The sequence below is a fragment of the Crocodylus siamensis genome, chromosome 2 (genome assembly GCF_052110815.1).
Source record: "Crocodylus siamensis isolate JL-2025a chromosome 2, ASM5211081v1, whole genome shotgun sequence".
In the NCBI taxonomy this organism is placed as follows: domain Eukaryota; kingdom Metazoa; phylum Chordata; order Crocodylia; family Crocodylidae; genus Crocodylus; species Crocodylus siamensis.
Genome location: NC_143396.1, coordinates 269,643,716 through 269,662,820, shown reverse-complemented (window position 1 = coordinate 269,662,820; position 19,105 = coordinate 269,643,716).

Genomic DNA, 19,105 nt, shown 5'->3' with positions numbered 1-19,105 from the left:
AAACTCTCTTTATGTTTTCTTTTCTGTTTCGACTTTCCCCAGTTCTGGGAGGGGCTGTGGCCAGGGATGCTGGGGAGTGCAACCTACAAGTTATCTCTGCTTTCATACTACAAAATGAAGGACTTACCACAAAAAATAAAGGCATATGAGGTTTTGAACAATCTGAAAGTTTCTCTGATGGTCCTGCCAATGTGTTGTAAATTTACAAGCCTCTCTTTCAAGTACATTGCAACCCTGTGCTGTCTAATTATTTCTGGCAGCTAGCTCTGAAAAAACTGCTGGAGAAAGTGTGTTACTTAATTTCAGTGAGGTGTAAACTCACACATTTACCCCAGGGTAAGAGTACACACCTGGGCAGTAATCACAGAATAACTGCTACATCATAAATCCACACCTTTGTTTAGCTTGCAATAATTTGTGTGCCCATACCCCAAAAGCTGGATCAAAGGCACACAAATGGCTGCGTCATATGGGCTGTGCAATACCTGTGATCCGGTGTTTTGAAATGTTTGCAAAAAGACTTTTGTTGCTGTATACTCATGCAGAAAGTACTAAATCAGGGCCATCTAACACAGTACAAGGAGTTCTGTAGTACAAGCCACCTTCCTTCCTTGACAAATGTGAGTGGTCCCAGGAGATGCGTGGCCTTTTTGTTGAGGATGGTGCACTGCACGGTGAGGACTGGAGGGTTGTGTTATTTGTGTTACTATTCCAGAAAGTATACAAGGCAGACATATTGTATAAGAGCTTGTAAATAAAGCGTTGAAAGCTGAATGTGTGAATTCCCCAAACCACTTCTATGTATTAAATAAACAAAGGAAGACATAAGGTAACCTATCTAACCTGACTAACTACCTCTCTCTATTTTACATACACTTGGTATGGCCTCAGTAGAGTAAAGTTTGACACCTGTATGGTAAAGATTTGTAAGAAGCCCTCTCTGTCTTATTACATAATTGAAATGTTACTACTTGCACATTATAAGAAAGGTTTATTGATTTAATAGACTGCTTCTCCCCTGAAAAAGAAATTACATTTTCTCTTAAGAGGAACAAAAACACATTCCTCTGCTTTTCCTTCAGTGAACTATATAGATGAAGCATGTGTAGGCTGATCTGAATAATCTCTTTAAAAAAATTGGGACCTGAAACTCAGAGCATGTGCTTTTGTGTTATTCAATACCACTGATACAGAAGGGTAAGGTTGAAGTTCAAGGCAAGTATATGGAAGTGTAATTTCTCTCTACACAGTCACAAATAAAATGAGTCTCAGCTCTACAGGATTAAATTAATTAAAGATGGATCTTGTGCTTGATGATAGTTTGATAGAACTGGAGTTTGTAGTGCTTGTATCATGAACATAAGTGGATATCTCTAGTGGCTAGCTAGTATTTTCTTTATACTCATGAGTGTTTACTATGGCACACAAATGTTAACTGGTTTTATCACATAGACAGAAAGAGAAAGAGATATGATAATGACTACTATTCAGGTGTTGCTGTCTCAAGATGATTTTACTATCAACTATGCATTCTATCTGTTTAAAGGGGTTGGTGAGGGGGGATAAGCGACCTGTAATGCATGCTGTTAAACTTTAGCCACCCAAAATGCTGAATGATAATATTTTGTAAAACCTTGCATCAGGAATTGCAAGGCAGATATAGCTGTGTATCCCCTTGCAAAAAAAGCAAAACAGCAAAGACGACGATACATGCAGGACCTGCACATTTATCTGGAAAATTCAGACCTTGTCATATGCAGCTAGATTTAGGCAGAGAATATTCTAATTGTGACTTTAAAGTTGAAAATGTAAGACATTTTTTCATCTAACCTAAAAATGAAGCAACGCTGAGTGCTGTAAAGTTTCTAGGTTGCTTTTCAAAGCAGGAGCGTTCCCTTAAAATATACCTCGTATACTAGTGTTTCTTCTTGAAGGAACTGGAAAAGGTGAACTCATACACAAATAAATTCCTTTTAACCTTTTGGGCCCCTTGTTTTTTAATGATTTTGGAAGATGGGGAAAAAAATATTTTTGTTTTCCGTTTTACTTGACAATCCATCTGCAAGTGAGTATTTCATTTGCACCCTCACATTGTTTTTTGTAACTAACATTAAGGGGATCTGGCATTTGGAAGGTTAATTCTCTTATCAAAACTGTACAAAATCCTAATTTTGCAGAGTAGCAATTTGGAAAAAAAAAATCAGCAATGGGAAAATGTTGGTTATGCAGCACTAGACATTCAGTACTCAGGGGATCAATTATAAAAACACTCATTCAGCTATTTCTATTCAAATGAACACCTGAAGAGGAGGTCTCAATGGTTTTAAAAGTGTGTGGATATTACTGGATAAATGTTAGTCCAATAAAAGAGATCATCATCTGCTATTTGTGTGCATTTAAGTTGACACTAAAAAGATCTTTGTGGAGTATTGCTGCTTCTTTTTCTTTTTGTGTGTGCGCATCTTTTATCTCATATTCCCTTAACACTTTGTGAACTGAAGAAAATAGACCAAATGAGCTGTTCTTTAAGATTAAAGGGGCACCATTTAGTTGAACACACCTGAATGTGGAAGGAGTCTATTTCCCTCACACTTATGAATATGTAATGATGTGCTTGGAGGCACAGTCACGAACCCCTAATAAGAATTCACGAGTCTGTGTTTGAAAACAGACATTTGCATTTGCCCTCCGGTCACAGTACATGGGTCATTCTTATTCAAAAATTTATTTGCCTTATTTTTCCATTCCCCCTCCCTTTCCTCGTCACCTCCAAATATTTTCTCATTGCTAGGTTTTGTTTTGAGCAAAATTAAAAAACAGAGGGATAAAACCCTCCAGAAGATTCCGGATTCAATTAGATAGCTTATTCAGGGATATATACATTTATACATGCGGGCAGAATGTATTTTCCATTGTCTGTTTGCTTTGGGAAGAGAGTATTTCTCAGCCTCATGAATAGATATACTTTACAGGAATCTTTCCAAAGGAGTTGGAAAAAAAGCTACATGTTCATAACACAGAATTTTTTAAAAGACCCCCAAAAATGGATATAGGAAGAAAATAATCAAAATAAAATTAACCTAAATGCAGCATATACTTTAAAAAACTGTGCGTTTACACTGGGATCAGTACCATCAAAAGAAAAATCCACAGAGTATCATAAATGTTAACATAGTGTGCTAATCAGTGTCATATACCAGGCTACCAGCTTTGAAGACATGGTATCCAGGTGGGGAATTGCAGGCTGCGAAGACTGATACTTAATGAGAATATTGGATTTCTGTTATAAATTTCTGGCATAAAAAGATGTTAATGCATCCTTCGGAAATATACTAATAGAAGCATTCTTTCTTTTTCTCTTTTATTTCCTTTTTTTGCACTCAATCAATACATCAGTTTCAAATTAGGCAGGGTTGGGGCTTGTTTTGTAATTTGATGCAACAACAATTAAATAAGAAAGTCCCCCCACCCCTTTTTAAAGAAGAAAAACAAACCCACCTTGCCAATTATCTAATAGGGCTAATTCCTATAAAATAAGAGTTTTATTCTGGTGTGTTTAAGTAAGAGCCAGAGACTATGAGAAAAGAGCAAATGCAGTTGTATACAATTGAATTATGGGGCTATTGTAAAGGACTGTAAACAATTTCAGATGCTCAGTATCAAATCACCATGCTAATGTTTACACATCCTAACGCCCAGCTGTAGATTGCACCACCACTTTGCTGAGGGTCAGTGGAGGTTAAACACCAATTCCAAAGCATGGGGGATTTTGAAACATTCAGTCTAAAAGTAGTAAGTCTAATTCTATTCTTTCTGCAGAGATATTTAACTTCGTGTGTAGTGCTGCTGAGCTGGTGCCTGGTGCGTGTATAGAAAACACACACACCCCAAAATATCTATATCACTACATTACATATAGAGGGAGGGGGTTAATTTTGTTTTTCTGTACATTTCCTAGACTTTGCATTGCTATCACAACTGTGACTTTGGTTAGAGAAAGACTCTATTGTGACAGCAATAATCAAAGAGCAAATCCTTATTTCAAATCTAACAGTGACACCTGCAGTTGAGCCTAATGCATTGACATTCAAACACTTCTTAAATTTAAAAACATATATACATATTTTGAATCAGACTGTTACAGCCATATACTTCTCCTGCTTAATTATACTGATGCACCTAAAATTTCCCTCTCCCAATTGGCAGCACAATCAGCATCTACCAGCATGAATCAGCTTTTCTCCTGCCATAATGTGTATAAATAGATTCGAAACCCTTCCCTGAGCTGCTCAGTGGGAGTATAGCTATGCGTGCATATACATACGCACAGATTCTTCCTGAAGAAACAGTCATTTAAGAAGCAGTCAGTTGGATTCACCACCTGCATTTCCTGCCTCTCTCAAATGTTCATCTCTGAGAAGCAGACATTTAATCATCATTTTGTTTATTGCCATATAAAACAAGTATGTTTGCTACAAAATGGGGGGGGGGGGAGGAAGGGGAAGGGGGCTGAGGACTTGATGAGTCCTCTCTCTCCTACACTTCTTTCTTATTTTTGGTAACATAAACCGTGGTTATCAGTAAGGTGGCCTCAGTCTCTGCTCTTTCCCAGCTGGACCAAGGGCAATGGATTTTCACCCACACTTTTGTTTCTACCTATCATTTAGAAGTGTAGGAGCCAGCTAAAAATAGGAGAAAAATCTTCCTGTAGCTCTTAATTTTCATTATTACTCTGAACACCATTGTTAGTGGGGTGGCTTCACATCTGAATAAGAACTGGGTGGTAAACCTTGATCTATTATTTGTTTTCCCCTTTCACTTTTCTCATCATCTATTATTATTCTGCTTCATCACATAGGTGCTTATTCTCTTTCACAGCCTCTCTCAGCATCTTAAAAACAGACATTGCAACTAAAGGTAAATCCATTGCTTTGCCATGGAATAGATGTATTCCTTTTTACTATCAATCTTATTGACCCACTTTCATGGAACAGAAAGAGAGAAAGAGAATCTAACAAAGTTCAATATCCCTCTCTCTCCCCCAAACGCTGTACGAATTTGGTGCTGTCCTTATGGATTTGCTTTACGGCTCTTAGATCCATTTCTTCCTTCATGTAAATGTCTAGGAGCTTGTGTATAGATGTGTGTTAGAATGAACAAAAAGATTTCTTTATAACTTTTCTCAATATTCTGCTGATTGCTAGTTCAGTAGCAGATGTGCTATGCTTAATGGTGCATATACAAGAAGCATTTCCTAATCCCTAAATGAACTTCTTATCTCTAAATATATACAGGATAAGCTATATAAACTCAATTTAGCCACTATGCTATTAAATCTACCAGAACTGAATAGTGAAAGAATATTGTTAAAGCCAAGCACCTGTTAGCAAAAACCAAGGCATATTAATAAAACAGAACACTGATGACCAGGAGTGAAAACAAATCAGATACAAGTCTGCACAGATCCATTTCTGGTAGCAATGCATCTTGCACCCCATTTCTTAGCAACAGAAGTGCAGACATGTAGTTCCAATCAAACTCTTCTGGATTTGTTAGCACCACCGTCTGCCAGTCACAATTCATTGTAGGAAAATGAATCGTCATCAGATGAGACTTGCCAACAGCATATGAATGCAGATGGGTCCATTATGAGAGTTAAGAGAAATGCACAATGAAAAGGAGTATTGTCCTTTAGGTAGGGCACAAAATTTGGAAGCTTGGATCTCCAAACAACGGCTGAAGCTGTATCACTGATTCCCTTTGTAACCTAAGACAGGTCACATCACCTCTGCACCTGAATTTCTTCATTCGTTCAACAGAAATAATCCTTGCTAAACTCAAAGCTGTAATCTTGAGATCTCTCATATTCCTGTCAGAAGCAGTGATTCCTATCAGAGGCACCATTGGTTGGTCTAACAATACTCCCTTCCTTAGCTTGAATCCTGAAAAGGGGCAAGCAAGCTACAGGTGAGGAGAATGCCTACCACATACCTCAAAGTCACAGGAGGGTTCCCCAGTACAATAAACCCCATGCTAGCTCAGAGTGTGCACACAAAGAGCCTTGTCCTGCAGCTCGTTTCACAGCATGGCAGCTTATTTTGTGGGCAGAGTGGGGCAAATAAAACAACTGCAGGAAAGAAGCCGTAGGGAAGCTTCCTCCATTCTGGGTTCCCTTTCTCAGCTGAAGAGGATGAAAGCAGGGATCCTGGTTTTTTCTGTTTAAAAATGGCAAATTCTCTGATTAACCCCCACCCTCTCAAGTACGCATTTTTCATTATTAAAATGAAATACCACTATATCAGTTGAACACAGTATTTTATTGATATATTTACAATTTTAAAACAACTTGGAAGCCTACCTGTGCCTCAATCACTATAATAATATAAATTCTAAATACCTATAAATTTTGGTGTTTGATTCTGGGTTTTTTATCCTGGAAAATCAGAGCTCCCCCTGCCCACTTCACTCACCAGGATGCAAGTCCAGCTGCACCTGTGCTTCCCCCTGCCCTGCACTTTTTTGCTGCACTGAGCAGCCCTTATAGGCTGGTGCTCTGCCCATGCCATTGCCCCTCATTCCTCACCCACAGCCTCCTCACCCTGCTGATGCCCCCCACCCCTGCCAGAGGGCCCCCCCCCATCTGCCAGGGACATGGGTCCACAGCCCCCAGCCCCAGCAGCATTGCCTGGGCCTCAGCTGCTGCCTATGGGAGGCGGCAGGTGCTGCAGCAGAGCAGAGTGCAGAACCCAGTTCCCCCACTCCCATGGGTGGCACTACTGGGGAGGAGCCTTTGGGAGGTAGATGTGGGCTGCCTGCTGTGGGCTCGAGCTCCCTGCCCTGCTGCCCTCCCCCTGGGAGCCTCTGCAGCCCAGTAGGCAGGACTCAGCATGGCAGGGCAGAATGGGACCAGGTGGGGAAGCTCAATGACACTGCCACAAGCCCTGTGCTGCCATGACAAGGTGCCCTCTGCCCATCTGACAGCAGCGGGGTGGTAGCATGGAGCTGTGCCCCTCACTACTGCTGGGTGGGCCACAGGTACATCTCCATGGTGGCTTAGCATAGGGTGGCCATCAGAGGACAGTCCTGTTGTCCTCTGTTCTCTATTGATACAAAACCAGACGCCTTTATGTCCTCTATTTTTCTCTATTGTCCCTCCCTCCCTCTAGGGGCCTCAGTTCCCCCACTCCCCAAGACTTACCTGCAGGATCTGCTGTCCAGGCTGCCTGGTGGCTATGTGCATGTGTGCCTCTTGAAGAGAAAAATAGAGGACATAAAGGCATCAGATTTTGTATCAATAAAGGACAGAGAACAAAGTAGTAGAAAACCTCTATGACGGCCACCCTAGGCATGGGGCTTGTGGTAGTGGCACCGAGCTTTCCCTCCCAGCTCTGCCCTGCCACACTGGGTCCCACCCACTGGGCCACAGAGGCCCTGGGGGAATGCAGCAGGGCAGGGAGCCCGAGCCTGCAGCCTACAGCTGCCAGCTCATAGCTCCCCCTACCCCATGCACAAATCAGGGGGCGTGTGCCCCCCCCAGCCTCCCAGAAGTCTATGCAGCAGCAGGGAATAAGCCCCCCCCTAAGGGTGGGCTGGTTCTCTGCCACTACACAAGCTCCTGGGAGGGAGTCCATGCCTCCAGACAACCTGCCCATGGCTCATATGCCCCCAAACAAGCTGCCCGTGGCTGTCCTGCTCTATGCCTAGGCCCTGCAGCCCTGTATTCCAGCCCCAGGCATCACCCAGGCTGGGCAGTAGCCTTAGCCCCAAGCCTGCCCAACTCAGTCCCTCCCTCTGGGGGCCTCAGTTCCCCTATTCCCCAAGACTTACCTGCAAGAGCTGCTCTCCAGGCTGCCTGGAGGCCATGTGCATGTGTATGCATGCATGTGCACATGGTGCCCCTGCCCGATTACCTCCTCCTGCTTCCCCTTGCAGGATGACAGAGTTCCAGCCTGCAAGGGGAAACCCACCATTTCCCACATTTTTCTCCTTTAAAGGAAAAAATCTGGGTTTTTCTCCTTAAAATGAGAAAATCCAGGCTTTACCATGGCAAACGGAAAACCCAGATCCCTGGTAATAAGGCCTAGAAGTATCAAGGAGCTGGGATCATTTATCTTTGCAAAAGGCACCAAGACCCAGTACAAAAAAGGAAGACCTACACTAACTCACTGCACGTATTAGCAACTCAACAATGACATGCCATTTCTTTCTTAAATATCTGCAGGACCAAACACTTTGTTGTGAACTCCACTGTTAACTGGCAAGAGACCTTTGTGCCATCTTGTTTCCTTATAAAAAATAACTGCTTATTTTCACGGACTTTTACCAATGTGGAAGTGTAATAGTCATAACTACGTGATAAAAAAAATGCTGCATGTCAAAGGGTTGCCTCCAGTAAAGGGTACCTTGAATCCAGAAAGGTTGACAACCGCTGGACTAGTCAGTGTAATCTCAACACCAGGAAAGTTTATGGAGCAGGCCATCAAGGAAGGAAAACAAGGGGGTGGCACCTACCCTAAGGTGCACAGTTGACAGTCCAAGAGGTCACAAGTCTGGATTCACTTTAATAAAATGCATTAACACTGAATAGCATTAAGCTGTGCAGATCTGGGTTTTAGGATGACCTGTTTCTATGTGACATTGGTTGGCAGCCTCCTCAGAGACAACTGCAAAGGGAACAAAGGGATCACAGCAAACCATGAGAGGAAGGCACCAGCCTGGGACCGAGGAGGATGCTGAAGGTTAGTATGGAGGTACTCATTTAAAATGTGCTATATGGCACCTGCTCGTCTCACGCTCAGCTCTAGCCCATGTTACTGTCTTGGCACCTTGGGTAAACATTAAAAAAAAAATCACCACATTTAAAAGAGAAACAAAGAAAAATAACATTTTAAAAGAAAAAGCGCATGCATATGCAAAGTGGATTCAAATGCTTTCAGATTACACCATAGAAAAGCTGTGGCCTAGTTTTTGAAATATATATTTCACTTTATGTTGCACACAGCTGGGTTTATATTGGCACTCACGCTAATATGCAAAATGCAATATCTTGTATTCATAAATGACTCTTTATAAAATGCCAGGAGGGCACCTGCTTTCTTTTCTTTAAGTCTATATCATAGCAAACAAAAAGCCTATATTAATGGCTAACTTCCAGCTCTGACCATAGCCTGAGGGGATATACACCAGCTGTATATGAAGGTTTGATACAAACACTGTCCCCTGGTCAAAGGAGTTTCATGCGCTCTGTGAAAAAGATACATGTTAAGTTGAAGCCCTGTACTGAAGAGAGGGGGTGCATGTCCATGTCGATTGCCCACGGAGAACTGGTCACATGCACATACATAGCAGACACCTCACTGGGGTGAGGTCGGAGGAACAGATGATTTAACACAGTGGCATTATCTATAAAACTGCTAAATTCATTCTGTGCAACACCTGACACAGTTCCTGCATTTATTGTTCATGTAGCTACCAGAAAACTAGGGAAACTAATCACAGATTGCCTAGCAAACTTGTTTTTTTAACTTAATAATTTTAAATACAGGTTTCCCTCAATTTATGCAGGTTCTTTTTATGCAAATTTGCTCTTATGTGATGAGCATATTTAGCGTTATATGCAACGTAAATTCACTCTTATGCGATAAGCGTAGATGCCACCTCACCCAAGCAGGTAAGTCCATGGGGGAAGGGGAAAGAGCCATGGCCCCACTCATCCCAGCCCCAGCTGTAGCGGCCCCAGGCCAGGGCACAGCACAGCCCAGGAGCAGAGGTGAGAGGGAGCAGGTAGAGCTTGGTGCAGCCCAGCAGCTGGCACTGGCCGCTCCCCGGGCTGCTGCATGTGGGGCTCAGGCGAGTGCCGCTCTGGTTCCCTCTGCATTGCTGCCTTGTGCAGCCCTGGGAGCGGCACCCCTTCCCCCATCCCTTCCTAGTCCCAGCCTTGCTCCTTCCCTCCCTCACTGCCATGGGAACCTATCCCTATTGGTTACATTGTAAAGTGGGTTCACTTTACATGAATTTGATTTGTGTGCCGTTCGCCAGGAATGCATGTACAGAATAAATTAAGGGAAACCTGTATTAAAATACATCTCATCTTAGTCATTTGGCAGAAGGGACTCAGGGCAGGCAGTTTGGCATAAGTAAGCCTGCAACTTGCTCCTCATCTCTCCTCATGTGACCGAGTCTGGCCATTCAGAGCTTCAGGTCTTGATACAAAGCTCATTTCTTTGCCAAGAGCTTCCCCTTCTTCCCCTCCCCCCCCCCCCAAGAAGATGGGTTGCAGGATTTGAAATGGTTTGATGAAGAAACTTCCTGATGAAAGGTTGACCAAAGAGATTATTTTCATTTTAGGAAAGAAGTTGGTTTCAGGGAGATAGTTGAACTTTTAGTGCTGCACATTGGACACATTTGCATGCATCTGAAGCCTCAGATTAGGCTTTTACAATAAAGGTACACACACCTATACGATCCCTGCCTTCTAAAAATAACATCAACACTAGCATGTTAAGCAGTGTGACTCAGAAGTGCATTGCATTTTTCATGTTTCCAGTTTGTTTTCAGAAGGTTTAGGAAGGTGCAGTTCTATTATTTGCCACGAAGTATCAGTTTTGAGATGTGTAATGATTGTACTAGAGTAAACTATTTTCAATGCAGTGTTCAGGCATCATTGCTGTGAGCAAACTGCACTGGCGTCCCTCCCTTGTGTCATATCTCTGCAACTACTCCACAGTAGTAAGTCACTTTGTGGAAAGGAGATGTAAATAGCAAGAGCTCTGCATAGAAATATTTGCAAGGAAGAAATCCACTACCATCACTATGTGGCAAGCTTGCCTAAATACAAGGTTCCTTGGCACAATTTCCTTCACCAGCCTTTATTCTTTGATTAAGTCAGCCATCAGAACAGTATCCTTGCTTTTATTTCAGTGAGACATAGAATCAAACTCCCCCAGAGATGGAAAGGTCTTCTAGCTCATTTCCTAACCAGCACAAAACTGCTTCCTACAACAAATGTTCCGGCTCTACTTTAGTTTTAGGGTTACCCCTTTGATTTATTTCTCTTCCCTGCAATAATGAAGGACATTCATCAGAAGTTGAATTCCCAGGAAAATCACCACTGTCCTTCACCCTACTGAGGCAGGTAGAGTAGGTGCAAGCAGGTAATTCTTGCTTGGTCCAAACATTATTGAACCTATAGCTACCCTTTCTCATCGCAGTGCAGCATTCTATGACCCACTTGGCTGCCAGACCAGAAGTAGCTCTACTGCCTCCTGACACTGGTGTGCAGAATTATATATTCCTAGGCATCGACACAAAAGGTACCTGTCAGCTTCCAAACATGGAAAAGATTGTGCGTGATGCTGACATATAGGCAGCCGCTATTTGGGCAATATTATTTCATCTCTTTGAAAGGAAACTTTGTGCAATGAGGAGTAATACAGTTGATAACATCAGAAACTCCAGGGTTCCAGAAGTGAAAGTAGTTACCACCTAAGGCCACATCCTGCTTCCTAGCCAAGGAAAAGGCAGAAAGAGAGCAGAAAAAGAAGAGGACCACACTGGGAGAGGATATGGATTTCAGCAAAGACAGGAGTGGCTGCAGACAGCAACCCCGTATAGATCAGCAGCTGAACGTTCCCCAGCGCCTTTCCATGGTGCTTCTACAATTGTCTACGGCTTCAAGTGCTAGCCAGACCCCCAGTTCTATCCCTTAAGGTTCATAAGGATTTATCACTCTAGGCAGGCTCTAGGATTTACTTGTGCTCTAGTAGTGTGAATACAACAGCCAGAGGCTCTGTGGTCATCAGTGTATAAAGGTATCTGGACATGCCCCCAGTGAAAGGTACAAAAAATAAAGGGTATTCAGTGGTAGAACGGTTACAAAAACCTGCTTAAAATAGTACATGGCTTTGGTTAAACAGGTAACTAGTTATAGTGCAATAGAGGTGCTTTTGACATTGATGCAGGAAGCATGATTATGTTGATCAGTTAGGTTAAATGTTGAACTGGCATGGTTAACTACAACACCAACAATAAGATTCAGGGTCAAACACTCAGGGATATGTAAAACACAGTTCCTCTCCCTAAAAATTGGGAGTTCCTCTCCCTAATGATCCTGCCTCCACAACATATATGTTATGCTATAAGGACTATGAAAAGTCCTCAATTTTGCCCTTCTGATAAGCAGGGATCCTGGTTTTCTGTTTTAATCAGAGAATTTGGGATTTTTAAACAAAATCCATGTTTTTCCATGATCAAAATGAATTTATATGCATCAGTTGAATGCAATGTTTTATTGATATATTTACAATTTCAAAGCAGTTTAGAAGCTTATCAGTCCTTCAATCATTATAATAAAAATACATTCTAAATGCCTATATATTTTGGCATTTTGATCATGGAAAAATCAAAGCTCCCTCTGCCCTGTTCGCTCACCAAGACGCGGGTCCAACTGCAGCTGTCCCCCAAGCTGCTTTGTGATGCTGAGGAGCCCCGATATGCCAGTGCCCTGCCCCTACTGTTGCCCCTCACTCCCAAGCCACAGCCCCCCTAGTTCTGTTAGTGCCCCTGACCTGCTGCCCCCTGCCCCCACCCCCTAGTGTGCAAGGAAAGGGGTGGGTGTGTGGGCACAGGCAATGTGTTGAGGGAGCAGGGGGTCATGTTTCCCCCAGTTATCTGCCCCCCCCCAGTGGGGTGTGGGGCTGCAGCCACACCAGACCAGCTCCAGGCAGGAGCTGCCTCCATGGCCCAGCATGTGGGACCCGGAGCAGAAGGGAGCATGGCACCACCATGGCTGCCAAGGTGGAGGCCCCTGCCCACCTGGCAGCAGTGGGGGGCACCACTCCATGCTGTTGCCACCACTGCTCTGCTTCAGCTTAGTGGCCATGGCAACATAGTACTCCCTCTTGCCCGAGGTCCTGCCTGGTGGGCCATGGAGCTAGCTCCTGCCCAGAGCTGGTCTGGCCCAGCATCCCATTGTGGGCACAGAAATCTGGGGAAAGGCAGCACATGCCGCCTCCTCCCCCCGCCCCGCACTGCCTGTGACCCCTGACATGTTGCCTGTGTCCTCCCGCCCCTATAGACTTACCTAGAAAGAGCTTCGAGAGCTGCTCTCCACCATTGCCTGGCTGCCACGTGCATGTGTGCGCACGCACAAATGCATACAGCCCCCTCTGCCCCTGCTCCCCCCAGCTCCAAGCAGCCCCTTGCAGACAGACTGGAACTCTACCGGCCTGCAAGGGGAAACCTGCAGTTTCCCATGTTTTTCCCCTTCATAGGAGAAAATGCATGAAACCTGGATCCCTGCTAAGGGTAGCGTCCTACCCTTTCCTTTCCTTTTTCATGCCCTTGTAACAAAGGTATTTAGTAGAATTCAGATTCACTGGAATCTGACAGGGCTGCGCTGTGAGAGTTGCTGCTGCGGCCTCAAGCTTGCAACCTTCTGGGCTGCCAACTGTGCACTTTAGTGCCTACACCAATGTTCCCTCGAAGGAGTGAGCGCGCTGCTTGGGTGCGGCGTGGGACACTTACCAAAAGGCAAGCTCACCCGAGGCAGGCAGCAGGGGCTGGGGCCTGGCACAGGCTGCACCGGCTCCAGGACACTGCTCTGCTCCCCCGCTTTGCCTTGGAGACCGAGGAGGCATGTGGCATCATGGCCAGGACGTGGAGCAGTTCCCTGGAGCAAGCGGAGTCCATGGAGCAGTTCCCCAGCGCCAGCAGAGCCTCACTCAGGGCAGGCAGCAGCTCCTCCCTGAGGTGAGGCAAGAATGGAGGTTGGGGCTGGCTCAGGCTCCACCAGCTCTGGGGAAGTGCTTCACTTCCCAGCCCTGACCCCACATGCCTCCTTGCTCCCCGAGGTGAAGCGGGGCAGCGGAGCAGTTCCCGGGAGCTGGCAAAGCCCGTGCCAGGCTCCCGCCCCTGCCCTGCCTCAGGGAGCAGCTTACATTTGTAAGTGTCCCACGTCACAGCCCAGGTCCTATCCTGGTGGATGCGCAGCCTAAAAAAGTTTGTGCATAGCCAGCCTTTTACTTGTGCACAGCTGCCCATGCACACACCTTAGAAGGAACCTTGTACACAACCCCAGCTCCCTAATGTCCTGTAAGATCATGATATATAAACACTATTTTGCCAGTTTTTCACACCTTCCCCTTTTTTATACTGCAATTGTTAAATAAGCATCATCCTATGACCCCAGCTGACTTTCCTGCCCTTTGGGTGGGGGGCTGGACTCGATGATCTTCCGAGGTCCCTTCCAGCCCTAACGTCTATGAAATCTATAAAATCATTCTACATTCAGAATTTTCTATCTGATTGTAAAAGCAGCCCTCTACTCTTGCAAACAAATGGATAAGATGCATATATTTTTTTCATGGTTCTCAGATTACATCTCTCTGGGTGCATCTACACATGCAATTAGCACAGCTGAAAACACTCTGGCACAGTTCATACTAGAGTTTATTGTTCTCGGGCGCAGCATTTGCATGTGTGTCCAGGACTGCAGCCCCAGCCTGGGACCGCTCTAACCTGGCTCAACAGGCTGCGGAGGTGCTGGCTAGGGAACAAGGGTGCTCTAGTGCAGGGCTAGCAGCAGGCCAGCCCTGTCAGCATCTACACATACATTGTGGTGGAGTAAATAACTCCACTATAGAATAGTACTTGTGTCCAGCAGTACTATCCTATGGCAGAGTTAATTAGTTTAATCCAGCCTAATAGCACCACACACGTAGACAGTGAGTGATGTTTTCTTGTGGAGCCATTTGGCTCTGCAGTAAATGTCCTGTGTAGACTTGTCCTCAGATTTTAATTCTATTCCCTCCCTTCTGTCCCAAATCCTGTTAATACAATTTCTGATTTAGATTAGATTTAAAACTACTGCATATCACTTTTCTGCAAACTCAGTAATTAAAAAACCAAGGGAGATGGCATTGTCAAAGAGTACAATAGATCAAAATCAAAACAACAGTGTTTGCTAGTCTTCCATTATAGTTGGTATATGACATGGGTAAAACATGGGCAGTAGCTTAAAAAACAAATGCCGACATCCACTTTCCTTTCCTTTTTTTGTTTGTTTGCCTAGAGCAGAGGCTATGAACAGAATACAGAGCTGTACATGCATGAGATAGACCTCTTGTCAGCATTTGGACTATAGTAATTTGCTGCTTCCAATCTTTCCAAGTGTGAAGGACTGTGTGTCATCAGAAATAATCCTGGAGATATGCGAAACCTACTGGTTAGAAGTGGGAGTCAGGTGGCTAGTTTTATTTCTCAACTCTACTGCTGAATCATTAGATGACCTTGGGCAAGACACAGTGACTATCTTCATTTACCCATCTAATATGCATCTACTATATTTATCTAGCTCATAGGGGTCTTGAGGCTTAATTAATGTTTGCAAAAAGCTTTGAGATCATCAGATGAAAAGGTGCTTATATAAAATCCAAAATATTATAAAGACAATGAGAAAAATGGATAAATGCCAAGAGAGTCAATTGGACAAACGGTTTCTCATATCAGTGTTGTCCATATTTCAGTTTCTAGGTTATCAGTGGAAATATACAAGACTGTTTAAATAAGGACTCATACATATTCAGCTGTGTACAGAACCAGTCATCACAGTTTATAGGGCTGAAAACAGTCTGAAAGCATTAAAAAATGGATAGGCAAGACATAAAATATATCTGGAGTCCCAATCATAGAAAAGCCCATTCTCACAGGGACTGGAAGGGAAATTTCCAATAGCAAATACTAGCATATGTTTGGCATTGAAGTAAACATTTATATATACAATTTTTTTTGATCCATGGACAGCAGGAAGGTAAGAACAAGAGCCAGAATTTATCATCTGCCAAAGACCAGTTTCTAGTGTAAGATACTTCTGTTTCAAGATTGCCCCCATGTTGTAACATCCTGGGCATGCCCATGCATGCATTAGTGCGCCGTTTCTAGCATGTATTAAAATTCAGTACTTCCAATGTGAGGTACTAAATTAATATGCATTATGTTACACTAATGCACAGTAGCACATTTGCACTTTTTTAGTGATGCTTAATATACAGTAGACTATTTAACTGGGCATTAGCGTAATGTCATTTTTTTCTGTGATGCTTTAATGAGCAGTAAAGTAGTCTACTGCACATTAAAGCACATGTAGACACGCCCCCTGACTACAGGCATACATTTTTCACTTGAGGTAACTCTTGAAGGTAACTACTTTAAAGTGTTGAGGTACTGAAGGTAACTCCGTTAGTTACAGAAGGACTGAAGGTAACTCCTTTAAAGAGCCCAATCCTAGCCCTAAAATGGCTTGGGGAAATCAACAATTGAAAGCATAGTTCACTTGAGTTTTTCTGCTAGCTTGGTGATACACAGCCCAAGCTGAGAACAGGACAGGCAAGCTAAAAAATAGGAGAAAAGATGCAATGACTCTATATATCCCGTCCTTTACAGAAATATCCTTAAGTGCCACTAAGACAGGATCAATTCAGTAAAAATGAACAAAACTGCAGCCCCACCACATCCGGTGTGGTATTTACTTCTCACGAGCAAGTGGTACATGGGGCAGAGTACAGGGTGTTTTGAGACCTCAAGTGGGGACTTTTTATCTCTAGGGCAATGGCTCTCAATTTTAAGAGCCGGGCACACCTTCACATTTCTGAATTTAGCAGCACCTGACTTCAAAAACAAAAATTTTGCTCATTTTTGACTACGAGAGAAATAGAGTAATTCTGTTGCATGGAACTTGGACTGCAACAGGCCACAGTGTTTTTGACCCTATGGATTTTTATTTCAAATCTCTGGGTTTATCTTGCAAATCATACATTTGTACAGCTATCAGTGCTAATATTGCATGGTACCCTGCAGTACCCTTGGAAGAATCTCATGGTTCCTAGTCAAGAAGCACTACTTTAGGGAGTCAGGAAACCACTGCTTGACCAACTCCTGTGAACTCCATTATGGTAGCCACAATCACTAAGAACACCACTTGCTTACTTTTTCATTGGTTTCTTTTGTAAAGATGCATGTCTTTCATCCCCATATTTCAGAGCATAGTTAGGGATCATGGTGTCCATTTTACAGAGGGGACCATGTAAATGCTGACAGGTTCAGCACCCAACACCATAATGACATATTTAAAAAAACATCCATGTAGATCCAACCCCAGAACTAAATTTAAACACTAAAGCCCTTAGCTCTTATAGTTGTGATGACTTTGAGGTGAACCATGTGTATTACTGCAAAGTTAGTCTGAGTCCAGAGAGAGTCTGAAACTTCAGTAGGGTGCCTGGGGTCCATGAACTATTTTACTACAAATTCTAGGCCCCTGAAACTTGGTTAGAGTACTCATAAAAAAAAAAAAAAGGTCCAGATAACATTTTCAAGAACCATCATGCAGAAGTCATTTGTACTTCAGTCACTTCCCAAAACAGTATTTCTGGTTCCAAAAGCAACATTTTAGTCTTTATTTACTGCTGTCTCCTTTGACCTACACACCTTGTACATGACAACTTGGTCTAACAAGATACAGCATAGGAGAAATGCTTTTTACTATCCCTGTCCAGTCGAACCAAAAAAATCTAGGAGCAGAGGCTTCTCCTATCCATTCCATCTTCCCATGATAGATGTAGATGAAGGATAAAGTAGCACTAATTAATTGGCATATAATTAACTATGGTAATAAAAAGTTACATGTTTAATATATATAAGCTTATATCCAAGTTCTCCCCTTTCCAGGTGAGAATGATCATGGGATAACAATAATTGGGATGCAGCAAGCCTGAACAAAAGAGTATTGAATCAAGCCTCTCTCATTATTGGGCATTACTGGGCATCTCTTTTCTAGATTATGAACTCAGCTAATTTATAGCAGACTATAAAGACAAGGTTATCTCCGATGCAAAACTAGTATAAGTAAACCTTATTTTCTGGAAAAAGTCCTTTGGTTTAAAATTAAATCTTTAAAAGACTGTTGGGCTAGACAGTGAAAGTTGTACCATGGCTGTACAGATTCATGCTGTGCAATTTATGCATCAAAATATTCTCAATACACAAAAGGAAGCTAATGGCAAGGAGACGAAGCCTATTATTTCAACTTCTGCAAAGGTAGATCATCATACCCTTTTGGCAAATAGGTTTTTACTGGGGGTAACTTTACGGCAGAATAGTGCGTTAGGATCCTAGATCTTTAAAGTAGGGGCAAAAGCAGAAGTGAGGATTTAAATAACAACCAAAGCAGAAATATCGTCTTAGGTAGTTGACTGACAGAGACACTTGTAGTTACAGTAGAAATTTCAGGACTCAAACCAGTTTTGTTTTATTTTTTTTAAACGTGCTCATAAATTTCTGAACAGTTCTCTAGAGGCTGACTTCTGTGATTGATCTTGGCCAAGATTTTCAAACTTTAAGAAGGGAATCTTTACACATATAGTGAATGAATCTCTGCCTTTTCAACATTCAAATACTCTAATGACTACTTAATGACATTAATTTTTTTTGCTTATCAAAATATCAACACTTGCTGACTAAATTTCCGACTTTCTCTATATACAGGATTTTCCCAGGAGTAGTACTTTAGTTAGGTGAGAGAATTGTACAACTAAAAATGTAATTAAAAAGAACCTGCAATTTACAGTAGAGTAGGGTTTTTTGTTTTTTAATATATACCATAACATCAGGGTCCACTGTTAAGATAGCAACATAACACTGGAGAGGCCCTGTGCTAATAGTGGCTATTAGCCACTGCACCACATACGCTGGGGAAAAAGAAAAAGTGCAGAATATAAAGGCTTTTCCATTTTGCCAACAAAAAGCAGACAACACCCTAAAGACAAGAAGGGGTTTCATAACCCACAACTAAATTATTCCTGAAAATAGGAATGAGAGTGATGAAAAATCTGTTTTCTCCCCGTCATGTTCCTAGCAAACATTTTTATTCAGTCACCAGAACATTTTAAAAATTAAGAACAATTTGATGAAGAATAAAACATGCACCCATCTAGGAGTGAAAATTACCAGCTAGAAGTACTACTAGCACATACATGTAAGGCCACACAGATGGACCAACTACCAAGTGTTACATCAATGTTGCTGTTCTCATATTGTGATGGATTAAAAT